This window comes from Somniosus microcephalus, chromosome 20, assembly GCF_052327205.1.
Source record: "Somniosus microcephalus isolate GS21.2 chromosome 20, FLI_Smic_1.0, whole genome shotgun sequence".
Lineage (NCBI taxonomy): Eukaryota > Metazoa > Chordata > Chondrichthyes > Squaliformes > Somniosidae > Somniosus > Somniosus microcephalus.
This window is the reverse complement of record NC_141006.1, coordinates 24,347,227-24,372,970: the sequence shown is the minus strand read 5'-3', so window position 1 is coordinate 24,372,970 and position 25,744 is coordinate 24,347,227. Positions and strand designations below refer to the sequence as shown.

Sequence of the window (25,744 nt, the reverse complement as noted above, 5' to 3'; positions counted from 1 at the left end):
TCTCTCAAGGGTATGTGTGAGAATAGCCGCTCGTAGTCCCATCGGTTTATGACTGTTGGGCTGATCCTGTGTCCAATTCCATTTTTACCTGGACTCCTGCTATCTTGAGAGTGACCCAAATGGTTCGGTGATCCTCTGTTTTGATCACATTATGTAGTTTCAGACAACTCAGCTCCCTGCTTTCGGAGTCGGTATCACTCTTTTGTTCATCTGAACTATTCTCCGTCACCTTATGTACCTTCTTGTACTTTTCTTTTGGAGATTTCTTATTGCTGGTTTTCTTTCCCGACCTGCAGACTCGTGCTATGTGTCCTACTTTTCCACACTTTGTCTTTGAAGCAGCAATCATTGTGGTCGTGTGTTGTTCTGCCGCAGCGATAGCACTTCTCTGTTCTGTATGACATTTCATTTGTGCCATATTCTTGCGGTCTCCGTTGTATCTCTGCAGCACCCCGTGCTGCTGCTTCATATGATACTGCAATGCTGAAAGCCTTGTCCAGCATAAGGTCCTTTTTAGATAAAAGCCGTTTCTGGGTTCCTTCACTTTGAAGCCCACACACAAACTTGTCCCTTAAGGTATCTGCCAGTCCCGTTCCAAACCGGCAGTGTTTCGATAGTTTGCGCAGTTCTGTTAAATATTCAGCATTGCTTTCATCCTCATGCTGGTTCCGTTTGTCAAACTTGAATCTTTCTGCTATCAGCAGCGGTGTGGGGTTTAAATGTTCCTGTAGTATCGTCACTATGTCTCCAAAACTCTCTTCCACTGGCTTCGCTGGCGTTACTAGATTTTGTAATAAGCCATACGTCTTTGCACCCATTAAATTTAACAATACCAGCGCTTTCTTGTCATCTGACACCTCATTTGCCTTGCAGTATACCTCTATTCCTTCGACATATGTAGTCCAATCTTCGACTTCATTGTGAAATGCGGTAATACTGCCACTCTTCGGCATTTTGGGTGTGGTTTAAAATGGCATCTCCCACGCTTTCCTTCCTCCCCCGCTGCTGCCAACGCCGCTCCTCGTGGCAATGGCGGCGCCCTGTAGGTTTTGCGCGCTTCTCCTGCGCTGCTGCCAACGCCGCTCTCGGCGGTCCTCGTGGCAATGTCGGCGCCTCGCGGGTTTCTGCGCGTCTCTCTCCCTCTCCTCGACGCTGCTTGGCCCCTGAACACCGGCTGCGCCCTGTGCGCTCTGCCCTCTCTCCCCCGTCGATGCTGCTCGGCCCTTTGCTGTGCCGCTCGGTTGGGCTCTAGCCCGCCGCTGTCCGGGAAGGGTCTGCGCACTACCTGTTGCCAGCCCGTTTCGCTGGACCACCGCGACTGGAAAGCCGAGCCTGGCTCTCAACAGCCTCCCCCGCAATTCTCGAGTCTCTGCTGGATGACTGGGCGGTTGCCCGTGGTCGACGCCTGTGTCTGTGGCCTTGACCTCCAATCTACTGGTCTCCAGAAACGAATCCCTGGGAGGTGATGCAGAGTTACAGGTAGGATCGAATTTGTCTCGTCGCCAATGTTGTGTCCATCAGTAGTAAGACACAGACTGCAGGAGAACGGTACAACAGGTGTTTACTCAACGTGGCTCACTCTGGAACTGAACTGTACAGATTACTACTCAGTGCTATATACAGGTGTGGTTACTGCCAGTACTGCAGTATACATGAGCTGTAAAAAGTAGTTCCCCCCTTAAAGTTATATACATTACAGGGATCTTATTGAAACATACAAGATTCTGAAGGGGCTTGACAGGGTAGAGGCAGAGTGGATGTTTCCCCTCGTGGGGGAATCTAGAACTAGGGGGCATAGTTTCAGAATAAGGGGGCAACCTTTTAAATCGGAAATGAGGAGGAATTTCTTCTCTGAGGGTCGTGAATCTTTGGAATTCTCTTCCCCAGAGAGCTGTGGAGGCTGGGTCATTGAATATATTTAAAAGGTGGAGATGGACAGATTTTTGAATGGTAAGGGAGTCAAGGGTTATGGGGAGCGGGCAGGGAAGTAGAGTTGAGGCCAAGATCAGATCAGCCATGAACTTATTGAATGGCGGAGCAGGCGCGAGGGGCCAAATGACCTACTCCTGCTCCTACATCTTATGTTCTTATGTTGTTTTGATTGCAAATCAAGTAGAAACCACTTAACACCGGCTTCCTGCCTTATTCTGAAATTGATCAATTGAAGGTGAAGAGCTTGGTATCACACACAAGTGAGTTTGGGTCTGGCATCCGGGTGGAGTTCAGGAAATCATCACTTCAATTTGATGTTTTGTGCAGCACCTTTTGATTTTCTGCATCCCAATTTTGAAAGGGTTACAGGGGTCAATGCAAGGCCATGTGCTCCCAGCTCTTCAGTTCCTCCAGGCACATTAACAGAGAGGCTGGCGATTGTGTTGATGCCTCATATGCAAGTTATACACCAACCTAGCTTTAGTCTTACTGAGAGAGTTAGCAATCTGCCATGTCTTATTTTTGTACCCAGGGAGGGACAAGTAAAAAAAAAAAAAAAAAAAATTCTGTAACCAAGTGAAAACCGCTGGATTGATTTTCCATTACCATTTACTTTAAGTCGCACAATCTTTAAGTCTGCCCTCTGAAGACACGAGGAACACAAGCGGGCTCGTTTGCATTAAGCGAGCTCATTTCTGTTTAACACGTGGCAACCACCAGATATTGTGTGGATGAAGTCACGCTCAAGTCCATAAATTTTAGATGCTGACCACAAAAGAAAAAATATTGGTTAAGTATAGCAAACGCAACAGGCTCTCCATTTTGCAGTGGTAGTAAAAGTATAAAGAAGATTATTTTTCAGGCAAAGATATGGAACACACATTGAAGTGGTTGTTAAAGCCAAATTAATCCTGACTCTCAAGATGGCATCAGCTCATCACTGAAGAGGAAGAATATGATAGTCAACGGGGCAAGTGCATAATGGGCCAAATGGTCTCCTTCGATGCTTTATTTTCTATGATCCTACCCTGCAATTTTAACAGTCAAGGCTGCAATTTGTGAAGCGTTAGAATGAATTAAATGCATGCAATAGCTGGCAGTAGATCTCTTTGATGACTAGTAATATTGATTTTAAAATATTTTGCCAAATTAAGTTGGTTTTCAAATAAATCAAAAACAGATAGCCAATTAATCCTACTTCACTATATTCTCACCAGCATGAGTTCTTGGTTTATTTGGTGTAGAACTCAACAATTTGGTAGTACACAGTCAATCATCTCTCACGCCTTGCCATAAATGTCTTTGGATGCGGTTCGTATTTTGAATATTGGTGCAATATATAATTGGAAGAAAATTTCATTTGTTTTGGTAATATTAAATGATCTGTCCGGCTTGCTGATATCAGACAGTAATACAATAGTAGAATACTGCGGATACTGGAAATCTGAAACAACAACAGAAAATGCTGGAAACACTCAGCAGGCCAGGCAGCATCCGTGGAGAGAGAAACAGAGCTAACGTTTCAGGTCTGGGACCCTTCGTCAGAACTGGAAAAAGTTAGGGATGTAACAGGTTTCTCTCTCCACGGATGCGGCCTGGCCTGCTGAGTGTTTCGGTTGTGACATCAGACTGTGTCTGGATTAGACAGGTCGGCTGGAATTTTTACCTACAGACCCAGTGGGAGCAAGGGGGCGGTCCGGAAGCACCCTGGGTTCCCCCCCCCCCGCATGCTGTGGAGTTTTAACAGCGTGCGTCTGATGTCATTGACAGGTCCCCCCCACTGAGAGGTCAGCATGATTGACAGGCTTTGCTTCCAGTCAGGCGGGGAATGCTCTAGAGGAGGCTGCAGAACCAGATAGGTATGATCCCCGATCCCGGGGGGGGGAAGAGCTTGGGGGGGGGGGGGGCCCTCCCGGACCATAAGGATTGCTCCCCCGAGGCGATCCTCGCCTCGCTGCAGCGGCCGGAATTTCCCGAGGCCCAGGAAATCTGGCCGGCCGCAGTAAAACCTGCAAAGCAGGTTAAAGCAGAGGCTTCCAGCCTCATTATTTAAAGTGCCAACCCGCCTCCTGGGAGCAGGTTGGCTGCCCGCCCCTTTCCCCACCTGAGTAAAAGGCAGAAGTCGGCGGGTTGGAGCCGGCTTCACGACACGCTTCCAATATTTCCCCATTTTACCCCCCACCCGCTCACCCATATTAAAATTCCCGTCAATTTTTTTCCATAAATGGTTGAATGTAGCTAATTCCTGTTTTAAACCAAGTGCTAATTTAACAAAAACTCTAATCTGCTCATTTCTGAAATCTAGATTCCAAAGCCTGGATTTTTCCATTCAGCAGCTCTGTAATGCTGTGACTTTATGTCATGTGCTTATTTTCTGCGCATAATAGACGGAGGGCAGGAAGTGCCCAACTGAAACAGACAGGAGGAGTATTTAAATATTAAAATGTGGGCGTGGACAATCGGCAAGTTATATAAATGTCTGACTTCCTCACAAGCACCCAATCATAGTTGTCATGCTTTCAGTAACACTGCATGAAAGCAGGCATTGCCAGGGTGATCGATAGCAGGTTGGATTTACTGGGCACACCCACCAAGATGCCACCATCTAACTCCAGATCTGCAGGCTCTTGCACACCCACCTGACAATGAGGTGTCCATACTTAAGGACATACTTGCTCTCGAGTCAGTACAAAGAAGGTTCACTCAGTTAATCCCGGGGATGAGCATATGAGGAGAGGTTGAGTAGATTGGGACTCTACTCATTGGAGTTCAGAAGAATGAGAGGCGATCTTATTGAAACATATAAGATTGTGAAGGGGTTGGATCGGGTGGATTCGGAGAGGACGTTCCCGATGATGGGTGAAACTATAACTAGGGGGCATAGTCTTTGAATAAGGGGCTGCTCTTTCAAAACTGAGATGAGGCGGAACTACTTCACTCAGAGGGTGGTAGGTCCATGGAATATGCTGCCCCAAAAAGCTGTAGAAGCTACATCATTACATAAATTTAAAACAGAAATGGACAGTTTCCTAGAAGTAAAGGGAATTAAGGGTTACGGGGAGCGGGCAGGAATTTGGACAGGAGTCTAGGTCCGGATCGGTCATGGCCCTGTGGGTAGCGGAGCGGGCCCAGGGGCCGTGTAGCCTGATCCTGCTCCTATTTCGTGTGTCTAATTCTGTTAGATTCAGGAGATGGTTCTGTGATAGTGGATTGGCGGTTAGGATCAGATCAGCCATGATCTTATTGAATGGCAGAGCAGGCTTGAGGGGCCGATTGGCCTACTCCTGCTCCTATTTCTTATGTTCTTTCATAGGGAATCATCTTCAGTGTCCAGGCCATTGGGCAACCAGATGTAGAGCAGCGCCATTTACTGCAAGGACACCTGCAGCTATCTTGGAGTATAGGTCTGGTATATCTGTGGAACAGCTATGCTCTGAAGGGTCACTCCACCTCCTTGCAATCAATGCTGCAATGCTGGCCTATAAAATTCTGCTGAGAGAGTATCATTCCTCAAACCACCTCATGTAGCACCACCTCCACTTGAGAAGCAATCAACCAGCAATTGGGTGTGTAGTGTATGTACCTTTAAGGGGAGAACTACTTTTTACAGCTCCTGTATACTGTAGTACCGGCAGTGACCACACCTGTATATAAACCCTGAGTAGGGATCTGTACTTTAGTTTTTAGAGTAACCTGCATCCAGTAAACACCTGTTCATTGTTCCTCTGCAGTCTCTGTCGATTTATTGAAGGACACCATACATCAAAATTCACGGATTTAACAGTGGCGACGAGTCGATTCGAACCTACCTGCAACTCTGTAGAAGGCGGCCGATTCCACCAGTGCGGGCGTCGACCATCTGGAGAGGACTTGAACATCGCAGAGGAGGCTGTGGAGAGCTGGGCTTGGTTCCCCAGTCACGACGATCCAGCGCAGCGGGCTGGCAGCAGGTACGGCGCAGACCCTTCCCGGACGGCGGCGGCTGGAGCCGACCGACGGCACAGAAAAAGGCCGAGCAGCGTCAACGGGGTGTGGTAAACCACTGTTTGTATTCCACTGTGTATATGCCTGGACATGCCTCGGCTGACTCCTCCCACAAGTCCTAGTATAAAGGTGACTGCTCCCCAGCCCTTTGTATTTCTGGACCGGTCGACCACTCGAGGCAGACCTTCATTCTTTTGTTAATAAAAGCCTTTAGTTACTCTCTTAACTGTCAGTCTTTTATGAGTAATTGATAGCGCATCAATTTTATTAACAAAATTTTTATAATGGAGAAGATCCTCACAACAGCATGCCTGGACTTAGATCATCGGGAGGCGGACTCATCCACCAAGTTTACTCACTGGCTTAAGTGTTTCGAAAAATTCCTGACCGCCTCCGCAGCAATCAAATCGGACAAACTGGATGTCCTGACCTCAAAAGTGAACCACCGAGTGTACTCGGTCATCCAAGACGCGACCTCGTACGCGGACGCTATCAAGCTCCTCAAGGACCAGTACACGTGCCCAGTGAACGAAGTGTACGCCAGGCACCTTCTGGGGAGTCGTAAACAACAACCTGGGGAATCGACCGTGGAATACCTTCAGGCACTGTCTGTGCTTGGCCGGGCCTGTGGTTGTAAGGATGTAAAGGCCGCCGTGTACACAGAGGAACTTATCCGGGACGCTTTTGTAGCGGGCCACAGATCCAATTACACCCGACAGCGACTGTTGGAGCAGAGTGACCTCGACCTCAACAAGGCCTCTGAACTCGCACTATCATTGGATGTAGCCTACCGGGGCATGGATGCCTACTCCTCTGCACCGTGGACGCCGCGGGGAATGACAGCCTGGGACACGGTAGGACCGCCTCATAGCGCCGTGCCACCCCAGCCACACCCCAGCAACGGCCCAACTACCGCAGCAGTGTCCCAAGGCCAGACAGCAGTGCCCCAAGGCCAGAAATGCTACTTCTGTGGCCAGGCAAAACACCCCAGAGCGCGCTGCCCGGCGAAAAACGCAATCTGCTCGGGCTGCGGGAAGAAGGGACACTACGCTAATGTCAGCAGGGCCAAAGCCACCCCGAACCCCAGCAGCGCCACGTGTGGGCCATGCGGGCCGCCATCTTGGGCCTCCCCGGCCATGTGCGAACCACCGGTACAGCAGCCATTTTGGACGCCTCCAGCCACATGGGGATCATGGACGCCGCCATCTTGGACGACAGCCGGAACGCAGCAGGCCCCCAACACCGCCTCATCTGATACCCGCAGCGACACACCGACCCCTACGCTGGCATCCGTTACACTGGACCAAGCGAGACCGCACCAGCTGGCCAGTTCCACAATGGACATTAAGGTAAATGGCCACGATACAATCTGCCTTTTTGACTCTGGGAGCACGGAGAGCTTCATCCACCCCGACACGGTGCGGCGTTGCTCTCTCCCAGTCCTGCCTGTGCACCAGCGGATTTCTATGGCCTCCGAGTCCCAGTCGGCGGACATTGGCGGCTACTGCGTAGTGACACTCGTAGTAGACGGGACCGTGTACGATCATTTTAAACTTCTGGTCCTGCCCGACCTCTGCGCTGCCGCCCTGCTGGGGTTAGATTTTCAGTGCCACCTTAAAAGTGTTACGATGGCGTACGGTGGACCCCTACCCCCACTCACAGTCCGCAGCCAGCAGCTCCCAAATTGCCCGCCGCGCACCAGGTGCAACCTCTCCACACTCAGAGTCACACCCCCCCCCCCCCCCCCCCACTGTTTGCTAACCTCACCCCCGACTGTAAGCCCATCACCACAAAGAGCAGGCGATACAGTGCCGGGGACAGGGTTTTCATTAAAACCGAAGTGGAGCGGCTCCTGAAGGAAGGGATTATTGAGGGCAGCACCAGCCCCTGGCAAGCCCAGGTTGTGGTCGTTAAGACCGGCGAGAAGCAGCGCCTGGTCATCGACTACAGCCAGACAATAAATCGCTACACCCTGCTGGACGCCTACCCACTCCCCCGCATAGCTGATATGGTCAATCAGATCGCGCAGTACCGCGTCTTCTCGACCATTGACCTGAAATCAGCGTACCACCAGCTCCCTATCCGCCCTGAGGACCGCCAGTACACTGCCTTTGAGGCAAACGGCCGCCTCTACCACTTCCTTAGGGTTCCCTTTGGCGTCACCAACGGGGTCTCCGTCTTCCAAAGGGAGATGGACCGGATGGTAGATCAAAATGCGTTGCAGGCCACTTTCCCACATCTGGACAATGTGACCATCTGCGGCCGTGACTTGCAGGACCATGACGCAAACCTCGAAAAATTCCTCCGCACCGCCCAACTCCTGAACCTGACATATAACAAGGAGAAGTGCATATTCCGCACAAACCGCCTCGCCATCCTTGGCTGTGTTGTGGAACACGGAGTCATCGGCCCCGACCCCGACCGGATGCGTCCCCTTATGGAACTCCCACTGCCCCACTGCCTCAAGGCCCTGAAGAGGTGCCTAGGGTTTTTCTCCTATTATGCCCAGTGGGTCCCCTACTATGCGGACAAGGCCCATCCGCTGATTAAGTCCACCTCTTTTCCCTTGACGGCAGAGGCCCACTTAGCCTTCCACCGTATCAAGGAAGACATTGCCAAAGCCACCATGCACGCAGTGGACAAATCCATCCCCTTCCAGGTGGAAAGCGACACGTCCGACTTTGCCCTGGCCGCTACCCTCAATCAGGCGGGGAGACCCGTGGCCTTCTTTTCACGAACCCTCCAAGGCCCAGAGACCAGACACTCCGCTGTTGAGAAGGAGGCCCAGGCGATTGTGGAGGCTGTGCGTCATTGGAGGCACTACTTGGCCGGAAAACGATTTACCCTGCTCACTGACCAACATTCAGTTGCTTTCATGTTTAACAACAAGCAGAGGGGCAAAATCAAAAATGACAAGATCTTGAGGTGGAGAATCGAACTTTCCACCTACAATTACGAGATCTTGTACCGGCCCGGGAAGCTCAAAGAACCCCCGGATGCGCTATCGCGTGGCACCTGCGCCAGCGCGCAGATCGATAGACTGCGGGCCCTCCACAATGACCTCTGCCACCCGGGGGTCACCAGGTTCTTCCACTTCATCAAGGCCCGCAACATGTCTTACTCTATTGAGGAGGTCAGGACCATGACCAGGAACTGCCAAGTCTGCGCTGAGTGCAAACCACACTTTTATAGACCAGACAGGGCCCACCTGATAAAAGCCACTCGCCCCTTCGAGCGCCTGAGCGTTGATTTTGAAGGGCCTCTCCCCTCCTCCGACCGCAATGTGTACTTCCTCAATATTATTGATGAGTACTCCCGTTTCCCGTTCGCCATCCCCTGCCCGGACATGACCAGTGCCACGGTCATTAAATGTCTGAACGACCTCTTCACCCTGTTCGGTTTCCCCAGCTATATCCATAGCGACCGGGGCTCATCGTTTATGAGCGACGAACTCCGTCAGTACCTGCTAACTAGGGGTATTGCCACAAGCAGGACCACCAGTTACAACCCCCGGGGGAACGGACAGGTGGAAAGAGAAAATGCGACAGTTTGGAAGGCCGCCCTGCTAGCCTTAAAGTCTAGGGGCCTTCCAACCTCCCGCTGGCAGGATGTGCTCCCCGATGCGCTCCACTCTATTCGGTCACTGCTCTGCACTGCCACTAACGCCACCCCTCATGAGAAAATGTTTGTCTTCCCAAGGAAGTCCACATCGGGGACATCGCTACCGCCATGGCTGATGTCCCCAGGGCCGGTCCTACTGAGAAGGCACGTGAGGACCCATAAAACGGACCCCCTGGTCGAGAGGGTCGACCTCCTCCACGCCAACCCCCAGTATGCTTACATTGCATACCCGGACGGGCGGGAGGACACAGTCTCCATACGAGACCTTGCACCCTCGGGGGCCGCAGTAACCCACTACTCACTACCACCCCCCCCCCACGATCCGATATCCAGCTCCAGCAGACGGCAGGCCTGGGCCCCGCAACCCGCTCGACATCTACGAGGACGACACGCCTGTGCCACAGCCCACGCAGGACTCGACGCCGGAAGCTCCACTACCCCTGCCGTCGCCACGCCGATCACAGCGGCAGACAAGACCTCCGGAGAGTCTCCAATACACTAACTTTTAATACACTTCACCCCGCCGGACTCAATTTTAAACAAGGGGTGAATGTGGTAAACCACTGTTTGTATTCCACTGTGTACATGCCTGGACATGCCTCGGCTGACTCCTCCCACAAGTCCTAGTATAAAGGTGACTGCTCCCCAGCCCTTTGTATTTCTGGACCGGTCGACCACTCGAGGCAGACCTTCATTCTATTGTTAATAAAAGCCTTTAGTTACTCTCTTAACTCTCAGTCTTTTATGAGTAATTGATAGCGCATCACGGGGTAAGAGAGAGGGTAAAGCGCACAGGGCGCAGCCGGGGTTGAAGACCGAGTGGTGTCAACGAGAGAAGGGAAAACGTGCAGAGCGCGGCCGGGGTTTCAAGGGCTGAGCAGCGTCCGCGGGGGAAGAAAGGAAGCGCGGGAGACGCCATTTTGAGCCAGCGGAGAAGGGAGAGCGCGGGAGACGCCATTTTTAGCCAGTCTAACCACACCCAGGGATGCAGAAGAGTGGCAGTGTCACAGCATTCGACAATGAAGTCGAAGATTGAGCAACATATATAGAACGCGTAGAAGTGGACTGCAAGGCGAATGAAGTGCCAGATGCCAGGAAAGCACTGGTATTGTTGAATTCCATGCGTGCAAAAACATACGGCTTACTGTGAAAGCTAGTAACCCCAGAGAAGCCAGTGGAAAAGGATTTTGAAAGCATAGTGGCAATCCTACAGGACCACTTAAACCCCACACCGCTGCTGATAGCAGAAAGATTTAAGTTTCACAAAAGGAACCAGCATAAAGACGAAAGTAATGCTGAGTATTTAACGGAACTGCGCAAACTATCGAAACACTGCCAGTTTGGAACGGGACTAGCAGATACTTTAAGGGACAAGTTTGTGTGTGGGCTTCAAAGTGAAGGAACCCAGAAACGGCTTCTATCAGAAAAGGATCTTACGCTGGACAAGGCTTTCAGCATGGCAGTAGCAGCCGCACGGGGTGCTGCAGAGATACAATGGAGATCGCAAGAATGTGGCACAAATGAAATGTCATATGGAGCAGTGACGTGTTATCGCTGCGGCAGAACAACACACGACCATAAGGATTGTTGGTTCAAGGACCAAGTGTGCAGACAGTGTGGAAAAGTAGGACACATAGCAAGTGTCTGCAGGTCGGGAAAGAAAACCAGCAGCAAGAAATCTCCACAGGAGAAGTACAAAAAGGTACATAAGGTGACGGAGAGTAGTTCAGACGAACAGAAAAGTGACAGACTCCGGAAGCAAGGAGTTGGGTTGTCTGAAACTACATCATGTAATCAAAATGGAGGATCACGCTCAAGATAGACGGCGTCCAAGTGAAAATGGAATTGGACACAGGATCAGCCCTAACAGTCATAAACCGAAGGGACTACAAGCGGCTATTCTCACATATACCCTTGAGAGATACAGAGATTGTCTTGAAGACATATACGGGGCAAAAAGTCTACCCCAAAGGAAAAATAAGGGTGAACGTGATATGCAACGGCAAGGAAACACCAAAAATGGACATATATGTATTGCCAGATGGAGGACCACCACTACTAGGGCGTGAATGGATCCGGAAGATACAGCTAGATTGGCATTCCATAAAAGCACTGACTGTAGATGCCAAAAAGGATGACGACGTCACACATGGGCGACTGTCAAAAATGGTAACTGATGCACAAGAAGTGTTCCAGGAGGGACTCTGAACACTAAAAGGCATAACAGCAATGATCAAAACAGAGGAAAATGCAAGCCCAAAGTTTTTTTTTAAGGCCAGACCGGTACCTTATGCGATCCGCCCAGCCGTCGAAGCAGAGCTGGAAGGTTTGGAACATTCAGGAGTACTATCCAAAGTGGACTGGAGCGAGTGGGCTACACCCATCGTTCCTGTAATGAAGAGGTCGTTGAGTAATACGCCTGGGGAACCAAAGAAGGTCCGCATCTGTTGGGACTTCAAGGTGACAGTGAACCCAGTCCTTCACACTGTACAATATCCGCTTCCGCGGATTGAAGATATTTTCACCTCGCTATCTGGAGGGAAACGCTTCACTAACATTGATCTGGCCCAGGCGTACCTGCAAATGGAGGTAGAAGAAGCCTCGAAACAGTACTTCACGATCAACACTCATAAAAGGACTCTACCAATACAACCAGCTAGTGTTCGGGGTAGCATCAGCTCCGGTTATTTGGCAAAGGGCAATGGATCAAGTCCTGCAAGGGATTCCAGGGACCCAGTGTTATTTGGACGACATCCTGGTCACGGGCGAAAATGACAGTGATCACCTCGCCAACCTGGAGCAGGTGCTCACTAGATTGAAGGATTATGGGCTCCGAGCTAATCGCCACAAATGTGAGTTTTTCCAGAAGCAGATCTCGCATTGTGGCCACGTGATTGATGAAGAGGGGTTACGTAAGTCCCCTGAAAAGATTGAGGCAGTAGTCAAGGCTCCAGCACCGGAAAATGTGTCACAACTGAGGTCGTTCCTCGGGTTGGTGAACGACTACCATAAGTTCTTGCCGAATTTGTCTACAGTACTACATCCACTGAACACCCTACTGCAAACGGGGGTACCATGGAAGTGGAATGACGAATGTAAACGAGCTTTCCAGAAGTGCAAAGAATTGATCACATCAAAAGAGGTGTTGGCTCATTTCAACCCAGCACTACCAATTTGGCTGGCGTGTGATGCATCACCCTATGGCATTGGAGCGGTGCTGTCGCACAAATTCCCGAACGGCTCGGAGAGGCCAATAGCCTTTGCGTCTCGGTCACTAACCTCAGCCGAGCGTAACTACGCCCAGATTGACAGGGAGGCCCTCAGCCTAGTGTGGGGAGTGAAAAAGTTCAACCACTATCTGCACGGGCAGAAGTTCACCTTGCTGACTGACCACCAACCACTTGTCTCCATCTTTAATCCAAAGAAGGGCGTTCCGGTGATGACTGCACAACGGCTACAACGATGGTCCCTTTTTCTAGGGGTGCACCAATATGATATCGAGTATAAGGGCACGAAACAGCATGGAAACGCTGATGGGATATCACACCTGCCACTGCCTACTGCGGAGGAAGCACCAGTAGTGGATCCTGTCGAAATATTTCATTCGACTATAATTGAATGCTTGCTAGTAACTAACGCTGGTATAGAGAAGGAGACCCGAAATGACCCAACACTGTCTCGGGTATATGATTTGACGGTGAAGGGATGGCCAGCACATGGCGACTCACTGTTGCCAGCATTCTCATCCAGAAGAGAACAGCTGTCAGTATGCCAGGGGACCTTGATGTGTGGATCCCGAGTGGTAATTCCACCCAAGTTAAGGGAGAGAGTGCGCAATGAGCTTCACGAAGGCCATCTGGGAGGGGTGAAAATGAAAAGCCTTGCCAGGGCTTATGTGTGGTGGCCGGGGATCGATCAGCAAATCGAGGACCTGACAAAGAGCTGCTCAGGATGCCAGAAGGTCCAAAATGCACCACCACATGCCCCTCTACACCCATGGGAGTGGCCCTCATCTCCATGGCAACGGGTGCATATTGATTTTGCTGGTCCATTCATGGACTCAATGTTTTTAATAGCCGTGGATGCGCACTCGAAATGGCCTGAGGTGATCAAAATGTCCTCCACCACCACGGAGAAAACTATTGCAGTCCTACGGACCATATTTGCCAGGAACGGCTTGCCAGAGCAGATTTGCTCTGATAACGGACCACAGTTTGTGTCCGAAGAGTTTCGAAGATTTATGAAAAGGAATGGGGTAAGGCATTACACATCCGCCCTGTATCATCCAGCCACAAATGGATTGGCTGAGAGGTTCGTACAAAGCTTTAAAAAAGCAGTAAAGGCCATGTGCGATGACGACATTCCACTGCAGCATAAGGTGGACAATTTCCTGTTAGCCTACAGAAATGCGACACATGCAGTCACCAACCAGACCCCGGCCATGATGTTCTTTAACCGAAGGTTGAGATCTCGTCTGGATTTGCTCAGACCAAATGTACGAAGAGATGTTGAGAATAAGCAATTCCAGCACATCAATGAGAAGCCGACAAAGAGCTTCAATGTAGGGCAACCAGTCTTGGCCCGCGACTACCGAACAGAGAAATGGCAACCAGGAACGATATGCACATGGCAGGGGCCACTAATGTACACAGTGGATGTTGGGGAGAACATTGAGACACGCCATGTTGACCAGATCCAAGAGTCACAGGAACGAGTCAACCCCAGGTCTCGCGTACCTGGTGATGAACCCGACATACAGGTAGCATCTACCCCAGGAACAGTAGCATCGGGAGCTGATGAACCAACCGACGACAGGGGGCCAGAATCGCCTCCGCACCAAGAGCAAGACACTCAGGAAAGGTGCTATCCAGAATGGATCAGGAAGCCACCCCAAAGACTGAATTTATAAATGGACTATTTGCAGTAATGTTGCATGTTAAAAGTGTTAATTGGTAAATGAATGTTATGGTACTGTTAATCTAAAAGGGGAGGAATTGTAGTGTATGTACCTTTAAGGGGAGAACTACTTTTTACAGCTCCTGTATACTGTAGTACCGGCAGTGACCACACCTGTATATAAACCCTGAGTAGGGATCTGTACTTTAGTTTTTTTTTTTTTTTAATAAAAAGAGTAACCTGCATCCAGTAAACACCTGTTGATTGTTCCTCTGCAGTCTCTGTCGATTTATTGAAGGACACCATACATCAAAATTCACAGATTTAACAGGGTGCTCAATCATTTGCCCGCAGACTTGTGCCAGCATCTTGGGTTTCCTTTCCTTTCCTTTTTGCCATCACCTCTTCGCTCCCTCCACTTTCAGCTTTGGCAAAGGCTTTTAATGGTTTGCGATGCCTTTTGAGCCTTTCCTGAGGCTGTAAAAAATTTTCCACTCTGTCACACTCCCCTTTAGGTTTCACTTGCACTCAATGTTGCCACTCCCACCACTGGCGTGCACCCTGCACCCATCCAAATCTGCACCTGGAGCTAGGTATAATTATGATCATGAATTGACCTCAAAATTGTGTGGAAACATCATACTTCCATTTGAATCCGCTAAGCGTTCGGGTGTAAACTGCACCCATATTGGAAAATTGTAGCTCATCACTCCAATCCCATCACATTTTATGCGAATGCACAGTGGTTTCACATTATAGCAACACTAAATGTGTAGTATGACAGAGACATGAAGCCACAAAATCAAGGTTAGACAATGGATAGGAGAGAGCCTCCAAGAAATATCTCTCGCACTCCAGCTGCACTATATCCATAACCAGTGCAAAGTAGACAGAGCAATGCACAGCCTGACTTACAACTCAAGTTTGCCAATCCCTCATCACTCTAAGGTGACATAGATCTCGAACCACTAATGGTAGTATGGCTGTGCCCTAAATTGTTTTCCATATTGCTGTAGAATATATCTTTCAATGTTGAGGAGGGGTCCAGCACATATATTTCAAGAGGCATATCTTTTTTATACTGGGGCTGAAGAAACCATACCATGAATCATCTTAGTTATATTGTACAGGAATAAATTACTGTAAATGAGGCGCTACAACTCCTCTGTTCTGTGGTGCAGTGGAAATTCGATTATCTACCTTCCTATTCTCCACACTCAATTATCCAGAAGAATTTTTTGTAGGGGTCTGAACTTAGTTTTGCATAAATGCAGCTAAAATGCGAGAGTGTGTTTTTAATTGATTTTTTCCACAGGCTCTGGTTTTCTTGATCCTGTGGAATAAGCAGTGGCTATCGAATCACAGAACGATACAGCGCAGAAAGAGGCCATTGAGCCCATTGTGCCGGGGTCGACATTTGGTAGAGCTCAATTAGTCCCACTCCCCTGCTCTCTCCTCATAGCCCTGTAAATTTTCTCTTCCAAGTATTTATCCAATTCCCTTTTGAAAGTTATTAAATCTGCTTCTACTGCTCTTTCAGGCCGCACATTCCACATCACAACAACTCGCTACGTATTTTTTTCTCATGTCACCTCTGGTTCGTTTGCCAATCACCTTAAATCGGTGTCCTCTGGTTACCGACCCTTCTACCACTGGAAACAGTTTCTTCTTATTTACTCTATTATTTTGAACACCTTTATCAAATCTCCTAACCTTCTCTGCTCCAAGGAGAATAACCTCAGCTTCTCCAGACTCTCCACAGAACTGAAGTCCCTCATCAATGGTACCATTCCAGTAAATCTGTTCTGCACCCTCTCCAAGGCCTTGGCATCCTTCCTAAATGTTCACTGCCTGATAGAACTTACTATCTCTGAAGTCCTGATATTTAGTTTCAGGTCAGGAGACCACGAGGAGACAAGGTTTCAGGAGATCAATAAAAGTTGGGCTCCAGTAAGTTTTAAAAAAATGATCTACTGATCTGTACATGCTGGTAACTTGATTAGGTAATGTAAGTAGACCAATTGGATGCTAAAGAGACTCTGCATCGGACTAAATATAGGGGGAATAGTGCTAACTGGACAGAGTGGAAAGTTCATCAGTGCTCTATGCTTTTAAAGTGCTTGGTTTTAGTTGGTTAAACTTCAGAAGTAGCCCTGTGTACACTTGGGGCCTTTAAGCCTTGGTTCTTGCACACCTGCACCTGATTTAGTTAAATGAGGTCTGTCTTTATGGGAAAACACCGTGCAACTCATATCAGCCAAATGGAAATTCTGTTGATGTGGATTTGCTAGCAGTTTGACTTAAGAGGCCCCTCAGAATGTTCATGAGTTTGTGTGCGTCAGACACCTGGCTGGACAACAAAATAAATCCTCTGGTTCTTTGCTCAGAGTCTAAGTTCAAGAGCCTGCTTACATCTATATAATCCATTCCTCTCACCACTTAGAAACCTGAATCACATCTCCCTCAATCTGGCTTCCATACGTATGTTAAGCTGAAAGAGTCTGGGCTAGATTTTCAAATGGTCATCCAGGCATGAATGCATAATTGTGGATCTACCGCCCACTATACAAACTGACCCATCTTCATTTCTGTGACAGGAGGTCAATCCACAATGCCAGTTTGACGTCCAGGCAGAAAGTTGAAAATCTACCCCTCTCTCTCTCCACAACTTGGGCCCCGAATTCTGCAATCATCCCAGTCACTCTTCTCTGAACCCTCGCCAATACATCAACATCCTCTTGAAAGTAGGGTGCCAAACTGAACACAATATTCCAAATGTGGCTTCACCGATAACCTATACAGGAGAAAAATCATTGAAACTTTTAATCAAATGCCCTTAAAATGCATCCAGTGCATGATGAGACTGACTCATACCACCAGCTTTACATCAAATAGACCTTCTCACTGACTGGCTTGATGATCACAACCAAATCCTTTTCCTTTCATGTTACTATAAAATAGGGCCCTTTCCCTGTGCATATATTTCATGTTTCCCTTTGCAATATACGTTATCTTACATTTATCCACATTTCCCACTAATTAAAAGCCTGTGTAAAATATTACATTAAAATCCATCTGCTATGCTTGGCCCATAGGCTTAATTGGTCAAGATCCTGTTGAATAACATCAATCTCCCTTCTACTCATCACTTGGCCACATAGCTCATCAAACAACTGTCATATTATTAAGCAAAATGCACTTTCATCCAAGTTATTGCGGCATTATGCAAACAGCCCCTTGCAGAACTACACTGGTTGCTGCTCCTCCCCATCTGACAAAGTAATTATCATCTTCTGCTTCCTATAATCAACCCAATTATCAATCTAAATTAAAGTTGAAGTTCAGATGAAGGGCATACATCTGAAATAATAACTTGTCTTTGTCTTTTCTCTTCGCAGGTACAGACTACCATTGTGTATTTTCAACACTTTCCTGTTTTTATTTCAATTTTAAATCCACCTAGTTAATTTACCAGTAATTCCATGAATCTAAAAGTTTCTTGAACTTCCATACATGAAGCTTTTGATCAAATGCCTTTGGAAAAATTCATATAAACCATCTTCACTAGATAACCCTCATCCACTAATTTATCTACTTCTTAAAAGTATTCCAGGGACCAGTGTGTCTTAATCCAAACAGAGTGGTCCTTATAGTTTTCATTTAGAAGACGACTAATAGGATCCTGCCTAATTCTTTGGATAGCTACGTCTTAAAGCTTGTTGAAGACGACTTATCAAGTATCTTTGACTAAATGTTCATTTACGTCCAACTATAAACCTTGTGCATAAACATAGCACAGATAATGCAGATGCCAGAATTTCTACATAGTGGCTTCTCGCTCACCATTACAGGAACTATATCTACATCTTAGAAAAGATGGCGACCAAGCAACTTGATTGCACAAGCTTAGGGTTGCATCAGTTTTGCTCCAAATGGAGGAAGATTAGCCAAGAGAAGCAAGCAGACAAACCAAACGGAGAACAATTAGGAAATGCAAAACTCTCCCAATGGCTCAGCAGGTTTATCCAGTGAAGCAAGCAGACCATGATGGCGCCAGGTGAGATTTCCCATCTGCTCCAAGTTAGCTGATCTCAGCCAGGACAGTGTCGGGAAACTACAACAGGCTTCAGTGATCTTGGGGTCAGGAGCGGAAATTGGCAGGGTTCCCAGCCAGTCTGATCGCTAACCAGCAACGCCACCTTGAAATGCGCATGTACAGACACAAGTTGAGGACAGGATAGGACTTGGCAGCAGTACCCTCGATCAAAAACAGTTGACAGTCCTTGCCAATGCTCACACATGAGCAACTGCCATTGGGCAAGGTACCAACCTGAGCACCCGGTACCAGAAGCCAACATTTTCCAAGGGGGGGGTGGGGGAAAGAAGAGAGGAGACGTTTAGTGAAGGGAAAACCGGAATGAAAATCTTTCTGCTTTCCTAAAAAATGGATAATTTGAAAATTCAAGACTACAAAAATAAACTGCTTCATTTGAAAGCCCCTTTCAAGGGACAGCTTTGTAAAACTCTATTAATTCTCATTGGCACATTTCTTCCACTGAATTCATAATAAATTGTGACAGCAGTTTTGTGCTGCAGACTCGTGTCTGTGGGGAATTAGACTGAATACCTGAGCTAATTTCAGTTTTGAACCCAACAGTGAATCAATGAAAACAAGAGCCTTCTTCCTTACTTCAATTTTGTATGGAATTGAACCCAGGTCCAAGAAAAGAGCATTGTTAGATTTTAAAATATTGTCGCACCCTGACTGCACATTTTTTTTTTTTTTTTTTTTTTTATAAATGTGCAATTTTTTAAGCTAGAAATTACTAACCTTATTGCGTCTGAAATTCAGTCCCCCAGAGATAAAAACTAACAGTTCTTTAAATCCAATACAAAGAAATGTGGGAACATTAAAAAAGGTCTATAGGGACTCACTATGTAAAAAAAAAAATTCTCCTCAAACAAACAGATGGCTACCTAGAGCTGGCTGCCAAGCAAGTGCTGGCTGTTGCAAATGATAAGATATAAAGCTGTTTTTATTTATTAAATAAATGCTGTTACGGTACATTGTACACAAGAGAATATAGTAAAGTAATAAAAGCAATATTATAAATAAGTAAATTAATCATGAATCCCAGGACTTTTTTTTAAATTCTCAATTTGCATAGTGTAAAAGGATGTACATATTTAGGACAAGATCCAATTCAGCTCCCTGGTTAGCGCTGTAGGTTTGAGACACCAACCGAGACACACCAGGAAGGTCCTAGGCTCAGTTTCTACCCTGCACTGAGTTAGCAGGTGGTAGGGCACCACAACTGACCATAGCACCTCTGGGATGGAGAGGGGGAAAAACACATTAACTACCACCCAAGACAAAGCAAGCTTCTCCGCACCCCACCCCCTGAAAGCTCCCCACATAACACCTATCCATTTTGAACATGAGCCACCGAATATAGAACAGCCCCATATCTGCAGAATAGAAATATCACCATAATGATGTCAACCAATACACACATCTGTATTAGCCAGGACTCCCTATTCCTAATGAATATATACACACATAAATAAACCTGTAATCATTGTTCCTATCACAGGAATCTATCTTCAAGTTTAGGAAAACTGGAAGTACCCAACCTTCTGTGAATATAATATAATCCAAAGTGCTAAGTGCAGCAAGGTTTTACCTGTGGCAAATATTAAAAATATGTCCCGTTATGGGTTGGTATGTATATTTTAAAAATCCAAATGTAACCAAAGTGAAGCTATGTCATACTTCCTTAACTCCAAGATGTCAGGCAGCTCCACCTTCTCTGTGGAAACCAGGGCATTGGTTTGAAATGTGGAGCGCTGGATCAAGTAGTCAGATGATGTGTGTATTGGTTGACGTCATTATGGTGATGTTTCTATTCTGCAGATATGGGGCTGTTATATAATTGGTGGCTCATGATCAAAATGGATAGGTGTTGTGTGGGGAACTTTCGGGGGTGGGGGAGAAGCTTGCTTTGTCTTGGGTAGTAGTTAGAAGTTAAGTCAGACATATATGTATTCCAATACATTTACAAGTTGCTTTGTCTTGTGTCAAAGGGAATTCCAGCGTTTGTTATTAATGGTTTCCTGGAATTAACATGGTCACATTTTGACCAATCACACTGTCAGTTGTGATTATGAGTGTTGATGTCATCATAGAGTAGCAGGAAGTCTGACATCATAGGAAAAAATGGATACATCAGCAAGAGAGTTGAACTCTGAACCCTGGAAAGCATTGTGCAAGAGAGATGGAGAAAAAAAAGAGACTTTGCCTGCTGTATTTGGTCAAGAAATTGGGTGTAATAAAACTGGCCATTTATCCTCACTTCTCTATCAAAAAATTCAACGGGCCTTAGGTGTCCACTTTGGCTCAGTTGGTAGCACTCTTGCCTGAGTCAGGGGGTTGTGGGTTCAAGTCCCATTCCAGAAACTTGTACGGTAAAATATAGGCTGACACTCCAGTGTAGTACTGAGGGAATGCTGCACTACTGAGGGAATGCTGCACTATCGGAGGTGGAGTCTTTCAGATAACACATTAAACCGAGGCCCCGTTTGCCCTCTCAGGTGGACGTAAAGGATCAACTTTGAACAAGAGCAGGGAAGTTCTCCCTGATGTCCTAGCCAATAGTTATTCCTCAGCCAACATCACTAAAACAGATGATCTGGTCATTATCACATCGCTGTTTGTGGGAGCTTGCTGTGCACAAATTGGCTGCAATACAACAGTGACTATACTTCAAAAGTATTGAATTGGCTGTAAAGTGCTTATGGGATGTCCTGAGGTCATGAAACACACTGTATAAATGCAAGTATTCTGCAGCGAGTGTCTCACCTCCTGACTCCCCAAAGCCTTTCCACCATCTACAAGGCACAAGTAAGGAGTGTGATGGAATACTCTCCGCTTGCTTGGATGAGTGCGGCTCCAACAACACAAGAAGCTCGACACCATCCAGGACAAAGCAGCCCGCTTGATTGGCACCCCATCCACCACCTTAAACATTCACTCCCTCCACCATCGGCGTACCATGGCTGCAGTGTGTACCATCTACAAGATGCACTGCAGCAACTCGCCAAGGCTTCTTCGGCAGCACCTCCCAAACCTGCGACCTCTACCACCTAGAAGGACAAGGGCAGCAGGCGCATGGGAACACCACCACCTCCAAGTTCCTCTCCAAGTCACACACCATCCTGACTTGGAAGTATATCACCGATCCTTCATCGTCGCTGGGTCAAAATCCTGGAACTCCCTCCCTAACAGCACTGTGGGAGTACCTTCACCACATGGACTGCAGTGGTTCAAGAAGGCAGCTCACCACCACCTTCTCAAGGGCAACTAGGGATGGGCAATAAATGCTGGCCTTGTCAGCGACGCCCACATCCCATAAACAAATTTTAAAAAGTCTTTCTTTTTTTATGACTGACTGCTGTGCCAGTGTTCCCTAAACCGGATTTTTCTTTCTGCACTTTGATTGTTAACAAATACTTCAAATAATTTTAGCTTGTCAAAGCTCTGGTCTGTATTTTGCTATTCCACAATACCCAGTTGATCAAAAATACCATAAAAGCCTACATCAAGCCCAGTGAGCAGGCTACTGCAATTTGAATAATTGGCAAAGGCAGAATAGATAAAAGGTAAGGCTTCTGATTTGTGGAGAGTAAGGTTCATTCACAAGAAAGTTGTGAAATTGCTGAAAGATAGAATGGCACAATAAAAATCTTAATCGTAACAATAGAACTGAAATATGGCCATCTCGAAGTTAAAGGTTTCATAGTCGACTGAACTGCTCAGTTACTACTTGCATGGTCACAAAGCCATTCTTAAAATATATGTCGCCACCCAGGTTTGTATGAAAATAAATGATGATTATAGATACTTTAGAAAGAAAACCCCAAGAGGAAAATTAATGTTCAGCGACTAAAATGCTTAGAATTGATCAAAGATTTCTTACTCATAAGTCAATTTGAGCCAATATACCAGGTTGAATGGTCCAAGCAGAGATGAATGCCGTAAGAGCAGATGGTTTCTGAAATGCAGCAGCTACAATGATCAGAGGCTGGGGTTAAAGGCTATTCTGATCATACACAGTTTTAGTGAACCAAATGAGGGCGGTTTGGATACAGACCAGCATCTTGTTATACACCAAAACTGAAAATTAAGAAAGGTATAGCTCCGTATCAAGTTTTAACCCAGGATGAATTGCGTACACTTGCTCTCCACTCACTATATAAGCGTCTAAATAATTTATGATAGAAAATAAAAATGCTTTTCCTAGAAATAAAAACACAAAATCAAATGGTAACTGGGTAAGAGGTCAAGTGCTCACTCTAGCCAATGCTTTTGCAAGATTGTTAGATTCCATTCCTCTTAAGTCCTTCAGTCTAAGACAATTTTTCAAACGGAGGAAACCTTTCTGCATTATCTCCTTGGACACGGGCATAATTCTGGTCTCTTCTGACCTTTTTCCAAGAGGCTCCTTGCTTGGCTGGATCAAATGACAACTGGAGTGACTGCAGGTATTGGCCTGGAGTTTCTGCAAGGTTGCGCTGGCTTATTTCCCCCCAGTTCTGACGAAAGGTCATCGACCTGAAACATTAACTCGGTCTCGCTCTCTCTCTCTCCACAGATGCCGCCTGACCCGCTGACTATTTCCAGCATTTTCTGCTCTTATTTTATATTTACGTCCCCTGGTTTTGGACTCCTCCACAAGTGGAAACATCCTCTCTACAGCTATGGATGGAGACACTGCAAGACTTCTACATCCCATCTCCAACAAAGTACCAAGAAATCAAACATATTTGCCTCCTAAAATGCGATGGTGGCTTCCACTAGACTGACAGTTGCTATTCTCTTTCATTACTGTGGCTCCAGGCACACACTCAACACATGGAACATCAACTGAATATCCAAATTGGAACCCCACCCTCAGGCACGGAGACATTTTAACCAGCCCGTGCAGGAGTGCTGCTTTGTCAAGTACAATAAAATGGCCATGACAAGGGGAGGAAGCATGTCCCCATTGGTTCGATATCGAGGCACATGGTCAACTTTACTAACTTCACAATTCTACTGCTGACTAAATCAGAATCGATGCATTCTTTATAGAGACTGAAAGGATTAAAGTTACCAACACATGACAACAAGAGAAAAATCATCCCGATACAGAAATAAAGAAAAATTGGAAATGCTGGACACCCGAAATAAAAAAAATATGCTGGAAATGCACACTCTCGTCATTTAGCGAAACACATTCAAAATGCCAACCTCAATTTCTCTTTCAGGTGCTAAATGACTTGATTTGCACGGACAGCATTTCCGGTTTATACTGCTTTTGCTACGCAGTTACCGGCCCGAGCAAGGTGATGCCCTGCAGTCGCCAAATAGCACGAACACCTTTCCAGAACCGCTTGAAATATATATTTTTAAACCATGGTATCATTTGGTAAGAGATTGTCTGGTGACTGTGAATTCATGTCTATTACAGGAATTACATTTACTTTACAAATAAGTCTAGCGGGTTTTTTTTTAAATTTGGGGGGGGGGGGGGGGGGGAGGGGAGAGGGGAATATTTATTTCCTCAACAAGGCTACCACAGGGTTGTGAACCAAATAGACAACTGGCCTTTATGTTGCTGCAAGAGATTAAACTGCTTAGATTGACAATGTAACCTTGAAGAATTGAGAGTAGCTTTCAATGAATGCAATCAGATTGATTTTGGCATCTTTCATCCAGAGTATTTGCCTTTTTTGCTTTGTATTGTTGAAAGCAAAAAGATTGTGACAAGGACTCCAGCAATTGACACTGCCACCGCATTAACAATCTGTAAAACACTGCCGCGATGGAGAACGACTTCACGACTTCATGATTTCCTGCATTCCAAATAACAAAGACTGACAATGATTTGGGACTAGCTCGTGCTTATTCCTTTTAGCCAGCTGGAGGTTGTTTATTTGAAAAGCTATAAAAGCTGCCAATGTTTGAGAGTGTCTTAGCAGTCTCAATGAGCAGAAGTACAAACAAAATGGGCAAGAGGGAGCCTCCAGTCGTCCTATTTTTTTGGGGGGGTGGGGGGGTCTCAGGATTTTAGCAGTTGCAGTAAAATCCTTTACCTCCCACCCCATTTCGCAGTGACGGAGTGTGGAATGAAAGACAACAGGGAAGGAGGGAACCGTGAGTTTCACCTGAGGAAGACTGAAAGGATCAAGGTTTTCTCTCCTTGCAAACTATGAGAATAAGTTAATGAGTTTAGAGACTCGCTGCACTTATCCCACTTTAGGTTAGGTTGGGTTGGGTTGGGTTGGGTTGGGGTTTCAACCAGGAGCGGGGCGAGCATCAAACCTGCCCGACTTCATCAAATTGAGGCCCGGGCTATTTTAACTCCCGGGCCTCATTCACATCACTCCGGCCAGCTACCGCCCGAAACAGGTGGAAAAAGAGGAAGCTAGTGGGCTTCAGGCAGGTCCAAAGTTACCAAGCCCAGACGGTTGCACCTGGTCCTCATGGTCCCACAAAGGAAAGCTTCTGCCTTGCCTTAAAGGCCACCTCTTTCTCCCTGCCGGATTTTAGTGCACGGGGCGCCGCGCTCAGGTCATTAAAATGCCAGCGGGGTCCGAATGACATCACAATGCCAATTTGCATGAGTAATGAGGCGCTCTCCTCAGCACCAGCCGCCTAAAAAAAGGCTCAGTTAAGATGGCGGCAGGCAGGATTCGAGCAGGAATGGAGCGGTACGTCTTTGCACAGTTATTTTAGCTGTAAGCCCACCCCATTCCCACTGAGCAGAGTGGGATTTGAATTAGATTTAATTCCAAGTCCCAGAGGTTGTCTGACACCATACTATACTAGAGACTCAGCCTGTGACTTCTTGTATTCATCTCCCATTTAGATCATTCCTCTAACATTCTATAAATTGTGTTAATATAATCATTTAGTGCTGTAGCTGTGCATTTGGAAAGCACAGTAAAAAGACTGCAGGAAAGAAACAGTCTTTCTTCACCAATCTGTAAAGATGGCACGTTGCAAAATGAGCATAAATGGTCTCCATCAACAAATGCTACTTGTTGGATTGTAAAACCGCTCTACAACATACATTCCCTCGAGTGTCTGAAAATGCAGCTCTCCGGGCATCTGAAAGCTGGGAATTCAGCTCAACGGAGTGGTCATGGTCGATTCTCAGTTCCCTCACAAGATGTCAGCTGTGGCTCAGGGGGTAGCACACTCACCTCTGGGTCAGAAGGTTGTGGGTTCAAGACCCACTCCAGAGACTTGAGCACATAAAGCTAGGCT

At 47.0% G+C, this 25,744-nt stretch overlaps 1 protein-coding gene and 1 long non-coding RNA gene across 4 annotated transcripts in view; one reads left to right on the top strand and one right to left on the bottom strand.

Annotated features, from left to right (window-relative positions):
• LOC147103093 (uncharacterized) overlaps positions 1–23,956 on the top strand; it is a 36,856-nt gene extending 12,900 nt beyond the window's left edge. Inside the window, exons 2-3 of one of the 2 annotated variants that reach the window (XR_015072892.1) lie at positions 17,832–18,490; positions 23,085–23,956. This is a non-coding gene — a long non-coding RNA (uncharacterized LOC147103093). Of the gene's footprint in view, positions 1–5,245; positions 5,499–5,663; positions 6,325–17,831; positions 18,491–23,084 lie in introns of those variants that run through there. The other variant, XR_015072893.1, reaches the window with a different exon arrangement.
• Positions 1–25,744, bottom strand: part of LOC147103092 (ephrin type-A receptor 7-like) — a 204,419-nt gene that overhangs the window by 63,409 nt on the left and 115,266 nt on the right. The gene's annotated exons all lie outside the window — the stretch shown is intronic.